This window comes from Lynx canadensis, chromosome B2, assembly GCF_007474595.2.
Source record: "Lynx canadensis isolate LIC74 chromosome B2, mLynCan4.pri.v2, whole genome shotgun sequence".
Taxonomy (NCBI): domain Eukaryota; kingdom Metazoa; phylum Chordata; class Mammalia; order Carnivora; family Felidae; genus Lynx; species Lynx canadensis.
In genome coordinates this window covers 32877445-32893500 of record NC_044307.1, presented here as the reverse complement: position 1 = coordinate 32893500, position 16056 = coordinate 32877445, and positions in this window count along the sequence as shown.

The window sequence follows — 16056 nt, the reverse complement described above, 5'->3', positions numbered from 1 at the left end:
CCTCCCCAGGGGGACCCTGGCCACAGAGCCAATCAGGCTGGACTGTCCCAGCCGGGGCAGGGCTGTCACACAGAGAGGGCTACAGCTCCCTATGAGCGTGTCATAAGCTAACATGCCACAGAGCCCCCAGCCCACCGCACCATGTGACAGAAGGCCCCAGGGTGAAGGTGGTCTAGGGGCCAGGCGCCAAAGCAGACCAGCCCAGGATTTGTGTAAGACGCGGCTGGGCCAGGCCCTGCGTCCTAATTGTGACCTCTCCACGGCCCTGGCGAGTGAGGAGGGCTTGGAGCAGATTCGGTGAGATTTCTCAAAGGAAGACAGATGTTTCCTCCTGCCAAGAGCCGGGGCCGATGCAGGGCTAAGGCCCCCGTGACCTCGAGGACAAACCCCTCAACGTGGTGGCGTGTGGTGAGACTGCAGGCCACTGTGGAGGGGCCACCTCCCGCAGGCTGTGAGCAGGGACGGTCCGGAGCAGGGTCTCGGGAGCAGAGGAACAGAACAAGCTCTGAGAAGAAAGGAGAGAAGAGGTATCACTGGTGATTACAGCCCAATTTCTGAGCCGTTTCTGTTTAGTAAGGAGACAGGGGAAAGTACAGTAATTTTCTTCAATGAAAACAGGCAACAGAATTCCCTTTGCCTCCTTCCCCTTGCAATTAAGCCCTTCTCTGCAAATGAAATGATTTGGTTTTCATGGGGACTAATTTAAGCACACTTGGAAGGGCCGCTGAACTTTTTGATTGCAAACACCAGCACGTGCAAAACAGAACCCCCAGCATCGATGCCAGGCTGGTGAGGGGGGCCCTGCCACGGAGCCCGGGGCTTCGAAGGGGCGAAGCGGGCTGAGCCCCGGGGTGGGAGTCCAGCTCTGCCCCTAAATCTGTGACGCTCTCCCTTCTCCAGCCTCCATCCCTACATCACAGGTGAGGGAGCAGAACTGGAGCCCGGGGGGGGGGGGCAAATGGTCTGATACACCTGGGGACGACAATGAGCTGAGGATGTCACACGCTCTCCGCCACCCCTCCCATCAAGCCCTTTGAATCTGGGCTGGCTCTGTGACTGCTTTGACCAGAGAAAGATGGTCAGAGGGACACTGGTCAGCTCCAGCCCGAGGCCACCCGTGCGGCCCAGAGCCACCACGTAAAGTGGCCCAGCTGCCCTGCCGGAGAGACCTTGTGGGGAACAGATGCCCACCTGCCCCCAGCTGGCACACCAGATGCCTCAGTGAAGCTGCTTTTACCAGTTCCCACCCAGCCTACCCAAATGGCAGGGTCATGAGTAAGTGCATGGTTGTCCGTATTATTGTTATTACCACCTTTTAATATGAAACAGTTTGAGATCCACAAGAAGATGCAAAAGTAGTACAGAGATTTCTCATGTACCCTTCACCCAGCTACCCCCAGTGACAATATCCCACAAAACTGTGGCGCGTTGTCAAAACCAGGAAATTGATCTCGATACAATACTAACTCAGGCACGACTTTATTTAGATTTTACCAGCTCTTTTTTTCAACTTTATTTATTTATTTTGAGAGAGAGAACATGAGCAGGGGAGGGGCATGAAGGGGTGGTGCAGAGAATCCCAAGCAGGCTCTACACTGCCAGGGTGGAGTCCAATGCGTGGCTCGAACTCATGAACTGAACTGTGAGTCGTGACCTGAGCTGAAACCAAGGGTTGGATGCCCAACGAGCCACCCAGGCGCCCCAAGATTTTACCAGCTTTACATGCACTTCTTCTGTGTGTGTGTGTGTAGTTCTATGGAATTTTGTCACATGAAACCACTAAGTTTTGGGATGGTCATGACTCATAATGAATAGCTGATCCAGATATGGACAAAATCCCCCAGGAGTGTGTATCATCACACAGACCCTTGCGTGGAAGTAGAACATTCTACACTAGACTCAGAGAATGAGCGTCCGAGTGGTCTGACGGGAACCCAGGACGGCCCTGAGGGACAGGAGCAGCTAGTCTACAGAGTAGTCACTAAGGCCACTTGCCAGAACTCCTGGCACTAGGAAAGATGAGGCTGCCTTACTCCCTTTGAAATTAGGCACAGCCACGTGACTGGCCTCAACCAATGAAATGCTGAATGGAAGTGACAAGGGGCAAGCGGAGGCAGAAACGTTAAGACCAGCACGCGATCTGTGATCTCTTTTCTTCTGCCCTGGTGTGATGCTGCAGCTGGGGCTGCCGCCTCAGCCTGGGTCCCGGAGCGAGGGTGGCTGGAACCAGAATCCCCAGCTGACCCCCAGTGCAGTAGCATGAGCAAGACCTCAGTGTAGGTGGGTAGAAGCCGCTGCCAAGAATCGGGGGTGGTTTGTTACTCACATCAGCTACCTGATGCAAGTAACTAGCTTCTGCCACCTTCCCTGAGGGAAGAACAAACAGTTGCATGAGGGGAGCTATAGGAATATCCTCTGTGTTCCAACATCCAGTGCCTGGAGGCTGGGGAATGGACTAGAAGATTCCGGAAGGTCTGTCTAGGCCCTGGGATCTTGTTCATTCCATTGAGGCAATGTCTGGCAGGCTCTGTAGTGAAGATCTGGATCTTTCCGAGCTGGCTAGCCCTGCTATGCAATTACTGCAAAGAGAAGGCCTGGGGTCCCGTGAAGAGAAGGATCAGAGGAACATCACTCAGTGGGCGCACGGGCAAGAAGGAGATCTCACCCCATGCAGTGGTGCTGACTCTGCCATCGGCAGCCACAGCCAAGAGGAGAAAGAGCTGCGCCTTCAGGCACCGCGACTTGTGTGTTTAGCAGCAGAGGGAGGGCCACACAGCTGTCCAGGAGAGCCCCGGCCCATGCTGGCTGGACCAGCCTGGCCCCAAGCTCGGTGGAAGAGGCCAGTGGGCATGGCCAGGTCAGAGGCTCTTTAAACAGAGGCCAACAGGGGTGAGGACACGTGGGTGTAGCCAGAGCGTCCCATCCCCCACAGGGACACGTGCACAGCAAGCGGCTGCTGAGTGCTAAACCCCCTGTGGGACACAGGTGCCCAGGATCCCCACCAGGATCCAAGTGACTGAAAAGGGCTGACAAATCTCAGCCGGAGGAAAGTATGTGTGTGTGCATATGTGTGTGTGTGTGTGTGTGTGTGCGCGCGCGTGTGTGCGTACACACACATGCCTGTGCACGCTTGTGCTCCAGCCACCCAACGAGGGGAGGGGGCTTCCTCTGAGACAAACACGCTCCATGTACTTTATCAAATTTGCAGATGCCACACAGCTGGGGGGGATGATGGCAAATACACCAGATGACAGAGCTGGGATCTAAAGAGAAGTTGACAGGCCGGAGCGATGGGGTGGATCTAACGAGATGAAACTTAACAGGGACGAACGTGTTTATTTCGTTTTATTTATCTATTTGTGCCCTGCCTCCATGCGCAGAGGAACGGGGAAGGAACAGTGGCTCACAGGCAGAGGTGAAATTACACTGCACGCAGGACCACAGACCTGACTGCACAGACCCGGGGTTGGGGAGGGGGTCGGGGGCTGAGCTCCAGGGTGGGCTTGGGGGTCTAGGGATGATGGTCGGTTCTACAGGCAGCAATGTGGGGTTGGTCTGAGGCTGCATCAGTAAAGGTATAGCATCTAGGTTGAGGAGGGTGGCGGGAACTGGGGAGCCAGGGCACCTGAATCTGAAGTCCGGGGTGGTCAGGCTGTCCTGTTGGGCAGCAAAGGCCGGCCTCCCTCCATGCCACCCACCTGTAATCCATCTCTCCTTTCCTCCTCGGGCCAGGGAACCGTTAAGGCAGCCTCACCTTTCAAACATGTGCCACCAAGAGTCAGGCCTGGGCCTCTGAGACATTTGCAGGGGACACATCCAGAACCCTCTTCACTCTCCACTCAAAGCTGGCAGGACTGGGCTGGGAGTGTCAGCAGCTTGGCTGAGGCTTGGGAAGGAGATGTCTCTCCCCTTGATAGGTACCTCCCAGTTTCTCAGAGGGGTCTCTTACTGGCCTATTCTCTTGACTTTGGCTGGGGACAAGATTCAGCAATAAGATGGTCACTTGCTGCAAACATCATAAGGGTGTGGGGGGTTCTGAGGCCTTGTGAGTATAAGCCTCAGAGAGACAAACCGTAGCTCTGTAGGAGAAAGAAGGTCCTCACTATTTTGAGTCTTGGGCTGCCTCGAAAGGTAATGAGTCTCATGTCACTGGAGGTATGTAAGCAGAAAAACTGAATAGGCACTCAGCAGAGATGCTGGCACGGAATGGATGGATGGGACTAGATGAGTTTGAAAGTCTTGCCCTACACTGAGATGCTTTTCGTTAAAGCTTGACCGAGTTTTTCATCCATGGGAATCCTTCTAAATGCTGCTCCCTGGGGTTTCAATAGTAAGACTGAAAAATAGAAGGAGCTTAAGGTGGCAGCCAGGGATGAGGGTGTCTGAGTACGAATGAGGGCACTGTGGCCACAGAAGGTGGCCAGAGGTCATCAAAGGAAGGGAAAGACTCCAGACCCCAGGTAATCAGAGTGTCCTGTGTCCCTGCCATGCAACTTTTCACCGTGCAGGGCTGGCCAGAACCCAGGAAGCCTCTCCGTGCCCCCTCTCTGCTCCTTGTCCTTTGAGGGGTAATGAAGTCTGCACCCCCACCCCTGCCCTCAAGCACCGCTGACACCCCACCAGAACCTGGTGGGCCAGGCAGGGCGGGGCCACGGGCCTGCAGAAGGATGCCACCCCCACTGCTACAGGTCCTGCCATCCTGCCAAGGGTCAGTAAGAGACCAGGCCTGGACTGGCCTCCCAAGTGCTGACTACTGGGGTCCTGCCAGCCACCAAGGAGGGGCATCAGGTCCTTGAGCAAAATCTGGTCTGGAGGGAAGAGGAGCAGTAGGAATAGACCCCCCCCCTCCTCTGTGTCACCACAGACTCACCCATATTGCAGACCCGGGCCCCCTATCTCCTCCCCTCCTCTCCTCTCTTTGTGAGAAGATACCTGGGGGAGAAGCCTCTTTCCTTACCCCTTAGCTGTCCAGGAGGACTTCCTGGAGGAGGAGTGAATCCACTGCAGGTTCTGGGGAGAAGGTGTAAGCTTATGTGGGGCAGCAGGGCTTCGGGGAAAGGGAAGAACAAGCTGGAGGGGGGAGCCAAGCAGAACGCAGGGATGAGATGGGGATATCCCTAGCTGGCAAGGGCATGGACTCTGGCTTTGAAACCCAGGTTCTGTGACTACTTAGGCGACACACTTCCCTGGAGCCTGGGCTTCCCATCTATATAACGGGGATGACCCAGGTACCAACCTCACAGGCGTTGAAAGGATTAAATGACATGTTATACGGCACCTAGTACATAGACAGTACATGGTGATGATAATGATGAAAATGTGTGACTCTAGGGGCCCTTGGTGGCTCCGTCGGTTAAGCATTCAACTCTTGATTTGGGCTCAGGTCATGATCTCCGAGTTCATGGACTTGAGCCCCACGTTGTGCTCCTCGCTGACAGTGCAGAGCCTGCTTGGGATTCTCTCTCTCTCTCTCTCTGTCTCTGTCTCTCCCCCTCTCTCTCTGCCCCTCCCCTGCTTGTACATGTGCTCGCTCTCTCCCTCAAAAATAAATAAATGGACTTTTTTTTTTAATGTGTGACTCTAGGGGCGCCTGGGTGGCTCAGTTGGTTAGGCGACCAACCTTGGCTCAGGTCATGATCTCACAGTTCATGAGTTCAAGCGCCACGTCGGGCTCTGTGTTGACAGCTCAGAGCCTGGAGCCTGCTTCGGATTCTGTGTCTCCCCTCTCACTACCCCTCCCCTGCTCATGTTCTGTGTCTGTCTCTCAATAATAAATAAACATTAAAAAAAAAATTTTTTTTTAAACAAAATGTGTGACTCTAGAGGGTGTGACTATAAACAGTCACCAGTATTCAGACTTCAGCTACTACAAAGAACTTTCCTAAGAAGCAGAGCATCTCTGCCTAGAACAGGCTACTGCATGAGGTGGTGAGCCCCCGTCCCTGGAAGTATTCAAGCATTCAAGCACTGGTGTTCTGGGGAGGGATGCCTGTGCAGGGATGGGTGTGTGTGAAGATGGCCAGCAGGGGTCAGCAATACAGCAGGATGGAAGGGAGGGGTGGTCAGAGCCAACCCCTGCCCCTCCCCCCCCCCCCCCCCCCCCCCCGGGGCCCAGCTCTGGGGACAGCAGTGACAACTGGATCAGGCTGCCTTGCTTCCAGGCAGACAGGATCCACAGGATCTCGTCCAGGCTGTGGCGTGTCCTGCAAAGTCGGGTCAGAGTCCTGACACCCAGCAGGCTGGGCAGGGGTGATGGGAAAGGAGAACTCTGAGGCTTCCAATGAGGATCCCTGAGGCCGAAGGCACAGTGCACCTGAGGGGACTCTGGGCAGACTGGAGAGGCCAGAACAGGGTCCTGGCAGCCCAGGATCTGAAGCTCGAGGTACAGGCCTTCAGAAGGGTCATTCGGGTGACCAGAGCTGGGGCCTGCTCGCCAAGCCATCTGTACCCAAGCCTCCTTAGTACTCTGTCTGATGGCTGAGGCCTTCTTCCCTTCTCTTTTCCACAGCGGGGCTGACAGTGCCTATCACACCCCACCCCCAGTGCTGAGCCCTCCCTCAGCTCCACCGGGGGCCTCCCAGGGCTAGGAAACTGAGGATGAGTAGACAGGCTGGGGAGGGCCAGGGACTAAGCCATGTCCTCAGACCCTGTCCCAGTTGGTACAACCAGAGATCCCTAAAGATGGCGCTTCTCCCTCTTCCCCCTCCAGGACCAAAGAGTGGGGCCTGTGATTGGGCTGCTCTGGGAGAAAGGCAGTGGAGTGGGGCAAGGAGTGGGCAGGAAGGGGAGAGCCTAATATGTCCCCTGCAGCCTGTCCTGGTGCGTAAAGCCCCCAGTTGGCTGTTGGGGGCACCCACCTGGGGCTGAGGGAGGGTGAGGGGTTCATTCCTTCACCTGCCCACTGAGGCCTCCCACTCAGGGAAAGCGGCTGCAGCCTCCACCGAGGCAAGGGGAGCTAGGTCCAGGTAAGAGCTGACATTGCATAACAGTGGTCGACGACACTCGGATGTGGCTGGTGTCCTCTGCCCAGCCCCAGATCCACGGAGGAGGTGCAGGTCCCTCCTGGCTCCCAGAGTGCCCCCCACCTCCCTCTGGGGAGGGTGTACCAGGACAGAGCAGGACAGGAGGGAGCCTGGGGCTTCAGGGTGGCTCCAGGGACACAGGGAAGCTTCCCTGACAAAACCAAACCAAAGCCAAAATAAATAAAACCTCTCCTAAGAGAAAAAGGTCTGAAATTCCACCATTAAAGATTCATTCCTTTAGCTTAACACTTTGTCCTTTTTAAAAATGCAAACCTATCAGATCCTCACCTATAAGTAGGTTTGTCAAAGGAAAGAGAGAATGCCTAGCATCCGTGAGGAGGCCAACCGAGAACAGCAGTGGGGGTGGGTTTCCCAGGATTTACTTTACTACAAAGCTACAGAGCTTTGGCCCAGGGCCAGCTCTAAAGACACCTACAGGGGAAGGAAGCTGAGTGTCCCGGTGCTGTTCCCGTGTCCAGGGAGTGAGACTGGACAGAAGAGACTCATACCCCTCCAACCAAAGACACCTTTCACATAGGCACACGCCCCCACGAGCGTGTAAATATGTGTACCTGTGCACATGGGCAATCACGCCCCCCACCCCCCATCACCACACCTACCCTCCAGGTCCAGGAAAACTCTGGGCCCAGAACACCTGTTAGGGAGGGGAGGGTGGGGTCTCTGCTGTCCCTCCCAACACCTCTCGGGGCGGTTGCCTTGAGCTACATCCCGCCAAGCAGTTGCTTTCTGGTTTAGGGTCAAAGCTTGCAGCCAGTGAGTATTTATGGAGGTTTTGCAAGAAGGTGCTGACATCTGAGAGGCGGAGAGATTAACCCATTAGATCAACCCATTATCGAGGGTGAATTTTTCACATTAACAGGTGCCTCAGAGCTCCTAAGGCATCCCTCCCGCCCTCCCTGAGTGTTCAGCCCATTCCACCTGGACGAACCCTCCTGCACCAGTTATTTCTTTATAGGCTTCAGCAGGGCAAGGGGAGGGGGCCACTTTGGCACATTGGGCCAGTATACCTGGTGCCTCTTCCTTCCCTTCTTTTTTCTTTTTTAATTGTGGGAAAATATCCTCTCCTTTGAAAGTAAGTTTAATTCTTTTTTAAAATTTATTTATTTTGAGAGAGAGCTAGTGCACACGTGCGTGCGTAAGTGGGGGAGGGGCAGAGAGAGAGAGAGAGAGAGAGATCATGACCTGAGCCGAAATTAAGTCGGACCCTTAACCAACTGAGGCACCCAGGTGCCCCTAAGTTTAATTTTTATAAAAATAACACACGGGCATCATTTTTAAAATCAAATGGTGTTTCATGGTTGGCACATAGCAGGTGTCCCATGAATGAATGAATGAACGAACGAACGAACAAAAGAGGAACCCCTCTTGATGTTTCTCCAGTTCTTCACAACAGGGGCACCTAGTGAGAGAGGCAAGGAGCATTCACATCTTGCCTAACAGGTAAGGAAACTGAGGCCCAGAGCCGTGGTTAGGGGTGTTAGACAAAATGCAGGCAGCCCAGGCCAGGGACTTGACTGAGGTCACCTGCAGTTTGGGTCTAGACCCAAGCCCACCCCTGCTCTGGACCCTCCAGTCAGCTTGGGGCTGCCCTTCCCGGCAGAGCCCTAGGGCCACCGTGTTACCCCAGCCTGGGAAGGTGAACTGGCTTCTCACATAGCAGGCCTAATTTTATCTGCTTCTTCAGAAGGGCTGGAAAGAGTGCCAGAGGAGGCAAGGTCAGAGGGCCAGAGCTTTGGGGGCGAAGCTGGTCCAGGGCTGCAAGGGACTCCTCCAGCCCCAGAACCTGGGGTCCGGGCCTCCAACCTGGTCTTTCCTAGAAGGGCAGGCACCAGGTGGCCAGCTGGGCCAAAGTAAGACCAGAGGTGAGAGGGGAAGTTTGCAGGGCCTTGTGGGATCCATATGGCCAGGTCCTCACTGCATCTCACCTGGATCACTGCTGTACCCCCAGAATCTCAGTGCCTCCCAGGGGCTTCTCAAGGAGAAGTACATTGAGTTGGGAGCCAGTGCCTCAGTCCTCTCATCCATGAAATGGAAATAATAATGGCACTTCCGTTACTCCATTACTCTGGGTGACTGGAGGGTTAACTAAATTGAGAGAATTAGGGTCTGTCTACAACAGTGCCTGGCACATAACAAGGGCTTCATTTGTATCTGCTGATGTTGCTATTCCAAACGTCATGATTTGAGCCCCTACTCTCACCCCCAGGCCACACAAGCCTCCCCCCTCCCCGCACCCCCTGGGGCTCCCAGGTCCTCCCAGCCCCTCCCCTCTCTGTCTGTAGCCTTCTCCTGGGGCAGGGGAGGGGGAAGGGGGAAGCAGCCTGCAGAGAACAAACTCCCTGACCACCAACACCCCCAGGCCCTGCCTGCGTAGGGATGGCTGCCAGGGGACAGGGTGGGGGCAGACCAAGGACGGATGGCCACTCCAGCCCTGCTTGCCCGACTCAGCAGAAACCAGGGCCGGCAGTAATGGGCTGGCGGCCCCCAGCTGCAACCAACTTCATTTTCTGTCACAATTAAATGATCGCTCGAGTTTGCTCACGCTCACTTATTCAATTACCTTCTTGGCCCTGAAGGACTTACAGAGAAACAGCCATAAATAACCCACATCAGCCAACCCCCCAGGCTGTCATCCCTGCACATCACTCACTGGCCCAGGCCGGACTTTTCTGCGAGCCCAGGACCATCGCCACGGGCATCCCTGTCCCCCAAGTCAATCCTCCCCGGCTCCCATGGCCCACATCCGAAAGTCAATCCCTAGCCTGAGAGCTGGCAGATCTGGGCCCCTCCTGGCAATACATGCCCACCCGTGTATCTCTGGGGGGCCGCTTCCTCCTGCAGGCCTCTCGTTCTAGGCCTCTGTCGTCTGTGAAATGACAGAAAATTCTATGTGAGTTGTGAAGTATTACCCTTGTAGGAAGCTGTGGTCCTGGCTTCACAGTCAAAATGTGGGCACGATCAAAGATGAGACAAGGTGTCCTCTCTACCTGCCTGCACCCCCACCTCCTCTCCAGGCCCCTCCACTCCAGGCTTCCACACGTGCCCTGCTCTTCTAGCCGCCATGCCTTTGTGGGTGCTTTTCCCCTTGCTGTTCCCTGCACTCACTTCTCTTCCCTGCGTTCGCTTCTCCACCCTTTACGGTCCAGCTTGGATTCCATCACCCCTGGGAGGCCTGAAGTCTGCCCCCACAGCAAGCATATTGACCTCTCCCTCCTTACGCTCCCACAACATCCTTTTTGTTTTTTTTTTAATGTTTTCTTATTTTTGAAAGAGAGAGCGTGAACAGGGAAGGGGCAGAGAAAGAGGGAGACACAGAATCTGAAACAGGCTCCAGGCTCTGAGCTGTCAGCACAGAGTCCGATGTGGGGCTCGAACCCACGAACTGTGTGATCGTGACCCGAGCCGAAGTCGGACACTTAACACTGAGCCACCCAGGCACCCCACTCCCACAGTATCCTAGGCGCTTGTGTGGTACCTACAGGTTCTGCACATGGGAGACTATCCCAGGATCAAATATTCTGGGCCGCTGTGCCCATAACCATGTCAGGGTACGAATCTCACTTCAGGGTTGGCAAGTGTAGTCACTGTGGTTCCTCTCCCTGAGTCCCATCTGCACAAGGTCTAACCATTTATAATCGTAACAGTAGCCAATATCTTGGAGGCCTTGTGTCACACACAGTGCTAATCGGTTTTTACTTGCATTATCTCATTTAAACACTACAATAACCCTAAGAACAATAACCCTAAGAAAATTATCCCGGCTTTGCAGATGGGGAAACGGAGGTTCAGTAAGGTTGAGATGCTTGTCCAAGGTCCCATCACCAGGAAAAGGCTGGGCTGGGACTCAAACCCAGGTGTGTCCACACCCACAGTCCACGGTCTTTGCCTGCCCTCTGCCCGTTCAGCAAGAAGAACTAGCCGTCTCCGGACTTGGGTTCAAGTGTGGCGTGCGACTCTGGGCACCTCTCTGCTGTAGCCTCTCTTTGTCTCTCACCTTCTGTAAAATGAGAAGATTGTAACAGGTGGCCTCTGGGGGACCCTCCAGCACAGATGCTCTGGGATTCCACTTCTTTCTGTGAAGCATGGCTCTGACCAGCCCAGTGGAACCAACAAAGCCAGAATGGGCTGGGGGGGGGGGGGGGGGGGGAGCTCATCCTCCAGGAATGTTCTGGGGAGGGGCCTGGGCACGTTCCCGGAAGCAGGTGGCAGGCCGCCTGTTGTCTGGAGGAGGGCAGTTCTTGAGCCTAGCAATGGTGGCAAAGTTCTGTGGGCACTCACACGCCGGTCAGGGTCCTTCCTCTTATGGCCTTTGATGCCCGCCCCCAGGGAGGCCTGCTCAGCTCGCCTGCGACTACAGTCGTTTAGGAGCAGAGGAGACACGCACCGCAGTACTGACAGCACTGGGTTCTCCGTGCCACACGTCAGCTCCTTCTCCCGAGAGCTGTCTTGGGAAGGCGTCCTCTCTGAGCCTTGGCCAGATGTGAGCTGGGGAACGCGGCCAGTAACGCCGCGCTGTGGGGAGAGCCAGCCCCAAGCCGGGTTCCCAGCAACACCTCCTCCTTGTCACCTCCCCAGCCCATACCTGGCCCGTGGGCTTGACGGGGAAAGTGGAGGGATCACCCTGTGCTTTCCCCCCTTGGCGTGGGGATGTGGCCTTGCATCGGTGTGTGTCTGTGGGGCTGTCTGGTGAGTCAGAGTCGTTAGGAATGGGGGCCCTGAGTTCAAATCCCAGCTCTGCCACTCAATAGCTGTGTGACATGAGGCCTTTCTGAGCCTCTGTTTCTCAGCTGTGAAACAAGAGTAATAGAGGCCCCTCTCTCACAGGGCTGCTGTGAGAATCAAATGAGGTAGAGAGAGAGAGAGAGAGAGAGAGTGTGTGTGTGTGTGTGTGTGTGTGTGTGTGTGTGTAGAACAGGGAGCCACCATATACCTGAATGTTTGCTGTCCCTGCGGGTGGTTCTGGTGGCTCCCTCAGCACCCCCCACTGCCCTGAGCCAGCGCCCTGACCCCCCGCCCCAGCACATGGCTGGCATCTTGGGTGTTCCTGATGCCACTCCCAGTCCTGGTTGATGACACCCTGCAGCTTCCTAGTCCAGGAGTCCATCTGACTTACAGAGGGTGTCATGCCTGCCCTACTGTGTCCATCTCCTCAGATTCCAGGCTTCCAGGAGGCAGGTGGAGGTCAGTAAGGGGGAAGTGCTGCCATGGCCTGGTCCCTCCTCTCTGAGGGGTCTTAGCTCATCAGCCATTTGGGAGCCCAACACGAGCCCAGGCAGGCTCTGGGACGGGACCCCAATGCCCAGGCTAGAAGTTGCCAGGTGGGGCCAGGAGCTGAGCGCCGGATCGGGCCGGGTTGCACTCGATCCTCTGCGAGCCGCCAGCCACTAGCCGTGAGCCCTCCTCCAACTGCAAGGGGCTGGACAGGGGCCTTACTGTGTGTGCTCCATCCTGGGCTTTCCAGGGAACGGGGTGGCAGCTGATGCAGGAGGCAGCTGACCCCCAGAGGGCCCAGGTTGCTGCCATCCAGGGAGGCTCTGGACGACTGGGGGGCAGGGGAGAGCAATGTGTCCATCGTGAAGGAAGCCAAGGCGCTCCATCCCTGAGACCTTGTTCCGGGATTCCCTTCGAGGCACCTGTGACAGGTCCCTCAGTGCCCAAGTCTCTGGGCAGAATCCCGTGCCCCTGTCCGCCCCAGAGCACCCATTGCCAAAGGCCCACTAATGAGGACATACTTGTTCAGCCCAATGCGCTCTGCCATATCAAGGCGCTCACACACCCACACATGGCCTGAACACAGCACAGTGAGAACAAGAAGTACCAGTAGAAACAGAAAAGGTGGTGAGAGAATGTGAGAGAAAAAAGAAAAACCAGAGACAGAAAAAGCCAGGACAGCGTAGGAAATAACCAACAGGCAGGAAAAGGAGGAGGAAGAAAAGAGTTTGTTGAGAGAATCACAAAACTGAGATGCCTTCCCTCTCTGAGCCTCAACATCCGGTCCTGGAAAATGGGTCTCCTCACAGAGCGGAAGTGGGGGAGGGTTGGGGAGGGGCCAGGGAGCGGAAGAGGAGAAGGAAGGAGAGGGCGGTATGCCAACCTGGGGTGTGGCAAGATGGGCCCGGCACAGGGGAGTAGGGGCTCTTGCTGGGACCCGGGCGGGTCAGCAACAACCGCAGCAGCCACGATGTTGATGCCATGAGAAGGGGGTGATGATATGTCCTGGAACATGTTGGCTCTAGAGCGGGAAAACTGGGTCATGGGGGCAGTAGAGGGAGAGGGGGAGGGTGACTGGGCCATGGAGAGCAGGCAGGGCCTCCATGCCCAAGGCCAGGAAGAGGAAAGGCACCCCTGATACCAGCTGTGGTGGCTCATGAGCCCACACACCCCCAGTTGTGAAAGCCAGGGCATCGGGAGGCTTGAGAGGGAAGTTGTAGACCCAGAACGAGTTCATTCATTCATTCATTCATTCACCAAATGGGTACTAGGAAGCTGGCACTGTGCTACATGCTGGGGACACAGTGTGAAGCAACACGATCCCCGTCACTGCCCTCGTGGAAGGGAAACATGCGGGGAGCAAATAATCACATAAGTAAGAGTGCAACTGTATCTGGGACGAGTGCTTCGAAAGGAAGGTCTTGGGTAGCAGACCATGTCAGAGGGGTCAGGGAGGGCTGCTTGGAGGAGGTGACACTTGAGCTGGCGTTTGAAGGGGGAAGAGGAGTTAGCCAGGCAGAGAGGTGAAGAAAGGGCATCCTAGGCAGAAGGGACAGCAGGTACAAAGGCCCCGCACAAGGTGTGGCTAGACCACAGAAGGCGAGGGTGCACCCCGCGAGATGGGGCTGGGGGGGTGGACAGGGCTGTGTCCCCCAGGGGTAGGGGCAGGGCTTTGGACTTTATTCTAAGGACAGGGAGTCACTGAAGTGACAGGACCTGAACTGTCTCAAAGCATCACTCTGGGGAGAATAGACTGTAGGAGCAGGGGTGCAATGAGAAAGGAGGGTACCGTGAGGAACCACCAAAGTCACCGTGGGAGATGGCAGGGCAGCGGGCCAGGGTGGTGGCTGTGGAGACACAGAAAAGGAGTCCAGTTTGGGACTTGAAATTTTACAGGATGTGATGATGGATAAACTGCCAGGGAATGCAGCAATGAAGGAGGAGGTCCTAAAAGGTCAGTCGGGTATGGGGGGTGAAGGGAGAGCACCCTGTGGCCTAGAGCCAGCAGGGTGGCTGTGTGCTTATGAGCCCCGGGCATTTTCTGCCTCCAAATGGTGGCAACCAAGAGCTGACCTGGAGTCCTGTGTCCACAGAGGGGCCCCGTGGGTCAGGGCTGATTTCCTAAAGGAGAGGCAGGATCAGGCCCAGAGGGTGGGTGGGGAGTTGTCGTGGGGGCAGAGGTGGTCCCAGACATGGCTGTAGAAGGAGGCTTAGCTACAAGCATCTTGCAGGCAAAGCTGAGCTTCAGAAAAATGAGCATGAAGAGAATTTGGCCGTAGTCATAAACGGAAATAGAGTGGCTCATTTGATTGCATAACAGAAAGCCCCAGATCACCGGCTCTGTGACCACAGGGCCCTGTGCGTTTTGTTTACTACCATGTGTCTCAGATCACATAGTAGGGGCTCAAGAATGATGTGAAAGAAACGCATGGAAAGGAAGTTGGTATGGAACTTTGCTCTTCACAACAACAACAACAGAACAAAACAAGAAAGCAAGTACTGGGATGCAGTCAGACCCTCCCAAGGCCCTGGGTTTGGCCACTCACTGGCCCAATGGCTCAGGTGGGAGGTCCCTTCTCCTCTACCCCCAAGGGCCTACGGGCTCAGCCTTGTGTTGATTCTAGGGTTCCCAGAACAGGGATTTGAGTCCAGTAGATGGGAATGGGGAGGTGCGGGAGAGCTGGGGGGAAAGGAGGTCATACCCTCTTTCCCAGGGCCAGGTAACCGGAGCCCAGCACATAACTGGGCAGCGTGAGGGACTGAGCGCACAGGAGGCTCGCAGGGCAGCCTGACCATCTGCCTTCCCTGGTGAAATGTGATCTGCTGCCCTGGGGAGCAAGGAGGGGCATGGGATCCACACCCCATTAAACCCAGCCTCAGGGTGCCCAGGAATCCCTGTCATGCCTCCAGGGCGCTGCCCTGTCTGGGTATGGGGGAGGACTCAGGACGGGGATAGGAAAGGAGGTTGGCCGCAGGAAGGGCAGCAGAGGGCAGCCCCCAAGCTTGCTATGGCCTTCCCCTGACACTCTGTCCTGTGCTGCTAACCCATCTGTCCAGCAGCTCCTGCATGCCAGGCCCCAGGATGGGCGCACGGCACACCGCAGGAATTGTGACAGAGGGTCCTCTGGGACAGGGGCCAGGAGACCAGCATTCTAGTCCCGCCTCCTCTCCCATTTTGGCACCTTATCAAAGCCTGTGGCTCACCCGCTCCGTGCGTGAGCAGTGATTGAGGAGATTGAAAAGTCATCGTGGCTCAGCGCTGCAGCAACAAATCTGGGAGAACCCTGTTAGAACCAGGAGATAGGTGAGGGTGCCCGGAGGGAAGCAAGGACCTGGGGGATGTTGCCTGGAGTCAGAGAGAGGCTGGACCAGACCAAGGGGCAAGCTGGGCCTGAGGGGTCTGGGCAGAGCCCCCGGCTGGAGGAGGCCGAGCCCATGGCTGTGGCCGAGCCTCGGGGGCTGAGTGCCCACACTTGGAGAAGCCCGGGCAGGGCCAGCCTAAGGTCCTGGGCCAGTGGGGCACCCAGTGCCCCAGACAACGGCAGCCAGAAGTCCGGGGTATGAGTCGCCTGAAGGGCAGACTTCAGATCTTCCTAATACTTGGTCCAGAGTCACTCAGACATGAGGCCTGACGCTTAACGAGCCCCTGTCCTTTACCCACACCCCATCTCTCCCCATCCACATGTCACCAGACCTTGTCAAACCTGCCTCAACATCTCACGAACTTACCATTCCCTTCCACTCCACTGCCTCTTCTCCCCACCACGCTGGACTCACCCGGAAGGCAGTATCTGGCAGCCTC